This window comes from Hypomesus transpacificus, chromosome 22 (assembly GCF_021917145.1).
Source record: "Hypomesus transpacificus isolate Combined female chromosome 22, fHypTra1, whole genome shotgun sequence".
NCBI classification, from domain to species: Eukaryota; Metazoa; Chordata; class Actinopteri; order Osmeriformes; family Osmeridae; genus Hypomesus; species Hypomesus transpacificus.
In genome coordinates this window covers 8,526,103-8,529,351 of record NC_061081.1, presented here as the reverse complement: position 1 = coordinate 8,529,351, position 3,249 = coordinate 8,526,103, and positions in this window count along the sequence as shown.

Below are 3,249 nucleotides of genomic sequence, written 5' to 3'. Positions count from 1 at the left end.
TGGCAGTGACATATTAACCCTGGAGAAGTTAGAATGCTCTTCTGCCTAAAAGTACACAGCATCAAATCCCCTGCTGCCATTGCTCACTGAAGATGTGTAATGAAGGAGGGTGGATTTGAAAGGCTTTTTTTCAAAGTTGAATTAACATGTATTTGTCGAAACCATGTATTCTCCAGTTCCATCATCTGTAAACACATGCCACTTCCACTTCTCAGAAGGAGCTAGAAAAAAAAAGAAAAAAGTTTGAAATCACTCAACGTTGTTTGTATGTGTGAGTGACTTACCGGTTAACTATGTTTCAGTAGAGTTGTATCTCTGCCATACTATTTATCACTAAGTATATTGCAGATTTGATTGAACAAACAGACTGATATTTATTGTCCATTCCCTAGCCCACCTGTCAAGCAGTGTACAGTATTTGGACTGCCAACCCTGCCACCTTCTAAACCTGAACACAGCCAGTCTTAAAGCTCCACCCCAAACTCAAGGTTCTGCAACTGAATGTACAGTTAGGATAGGATGTGCAGTTAAAACAGGCGGGTTGAAATGTGAATTGCGTGCATGTGATTTTGACGACTACTGAAGTCCCAGTTGTTGTCTAAAAGAGAGTCATGGCAGTGACATATTAACCCTGGAGAAGTTAGAATGCTCTTCTGCCTAAAAGTACACAGCATCAAATCCCCTGCTGCCATTGCTCACTGAAGATGTGTAATGAAGGAGGGTGGATTTGAAAGGCTTTTTTTCAAAGTTGAATTAACATGTATTTGTCGAAACCATGTATTCTCCAGTTCCATCATCTGTAAACACATGCCACTTCCACTTCTCAGAAGGAGCTAGAAAAAAAAGCATAGACGACTTCTGTTGAAAATTAGTTTAAACAGTTACAGTGAGCCAGCCTGAATCACGATCAATCAATTAGTAATGAACATGGCAGCCCTGCAGTTGCAGTTCCATACACCAATGTTTCAGTGTTAAGGTCCTTGATTACAAAATGTTCAGAGGTCCTCTTAGGATCAAACCAGGAGCAGAAGGCATATTGCGGTGCAGAGTGTGACTTACAGGAAACGCCATGCAGAGGAGGCCAGCTGGGTTTCACTGACAACATTTAACAACTACGTCAAGTCCCTGCATACCACTGCCTCTCTCAACCCTGTGTTGTGTTGGTGTGTGCTTTTGTACTGTATTCCTGCTCTAACACCCCCCTCCTGAAGCATCTTCCATCATTATTTTTCCTTATGACCCCCCACCACCACCACCTCCAATACCCCAGTACCCCCCAACTCCCTACCTGCACCTTGACATCTGCGTTAACACTGATAACGTTTGTGGACTCCTACAAACATGTTTGTAAAACTAAGAATTCTGCAGCAGAATATTTTTGGAGACTATTTGCTGTACAGTATTTGTAAGCTCTATTTTTGTATATTTAATTGCTATTTTTGAGGAGATAAATGAGATGCTTTGTTTTGTTTTTTTTGCTAATTTCATGTTTATTCATTTTAAAGGAAATTGTTGCATGTGACTGACTTGAACTGTAAATAAAATTACCAAGTTTTGGACATAATGCAGCGTGAGAAACGTTTTTTTACTGTAAACTTTATCAAAGTAGAATATGTTTACTTTCTGTTACCATTATTAGTGTCTCACCAATGTTCAGGCTTATCTGTGGAGCTAAAACACTGTAAACACAGTATCTCACGTAATGTGATGACAGCATTCCTAATAGCTGAGGCTATCTCTTTAACAAAAGAAACGTATCCATGACATGTCATGGAATGTTTCTTATGTCTGCTATAGAAGAGACTATACTCCTGTCCCTTGCTAAAGTTATGTAACACTGAATGGATTTCTCAGATGTGCATACCCTACATGCACTGTCCAGCTCTACAGTACAGACGTTACATAACGTACCGCTCTTTATTAGCTTGTTTTTTGGATGAGCTGATGGCTGAGTGTGAGGGGAGAGCCAGTGTGTAGATGTTTGGTCCCTCAATGTTGCCAGTTGGCCTTAACCTCGCCTGGGATGTTCTGGATGAGAATGGCAGCAAAACAGCTCTCTACTTCTACACGTGGAAGAAATACAGAAGTCAGTCTGCTCTTTCCTTTTCAGTTACTCAAAACCAAGCAAACAAAAACATCTCATCCCAGGACAACTTCTGCACAGAGTGTGTGTGTGTGTGTCTATTTCACTAAAGGAGCCCCTCCCTGTTATGTAAGTTCTTGTGAAATGGTTGGAGGACAACATGCAGCCCCAGCATTAGTTCCCAGACGGCTACAGAGCCTAGTCAGAGACTATCTCAATGTACAGATCCTACTGGGACAAGCATGTCTCTGTTGATTGGTTGAAAAAACACGAGCGTGATAAATGGGTATTGCCTCTTGCCATTGTAGCATAAGCTTTTACCACCCCTGTGGTTATTTGGCTGTCAAGGAAGGTCCAATCCCAGTGCTGCGTCACATCACAGCCCAGTAGAGCACAGTTCTACCCTGGAGGAAAGAGACGCTACGATGCATCCAAGAGGTTGTAGGTTTTATCCTGAGCAGAGGCATAGTACAGTACAACCTGTTTGCAGACATGCAATAGAGTTGTGACGTCCCATTAAACAGTTGTGACGATTGCACTTATAGGTTACAGAGTGTTAAGACTGTTTCCAAAAGTGAGCCAAAGTGATTGAGAAATGTTTGAATATAATCTGCTCTGCATGAGATTTGTACCATTGTAAAGGAGTTAAGTCTCAAACATTGAGTGACCCGAGAACACTGGAAACAAGAGTCATTACATTTCTACTTCCTGGACACAAGTAGGTCAGTAAAGTGAGAAAACATAACACATGGGAATCAAACCATTATCTTTCCACATGGGAGTCCAAACGTCTACCACTGGACCAAAGAGGAAGCTGCACCCTATAGACTTAATGGTAGAGCTACATCTGCTAACTGTTTCAACTCTGGACATTGCTGCATTCAATCTAGCGTATCTGGTTGGTTTCTTAAACAAGACATCTCCCTTCCCTAAAATGTCATTGCCAATCAGCTAAAATCATTTTAAGATGTGTTGGCCAAACAAACATCGCCATCTAGTGTCAGACTGCAAACAGCTGTTATTAAAGATATATTTTTGGACCATTTTTTTAATGTTTTATTGGACAGTATTTAAGTGAAGTGTGACAAGAAAGGCAGGAAGAGAGAGAGGGAAAGATTTGCAACAAAAGGCCAAAGTTGGATTCAAACCCAAGCAGCTGTGGTAAG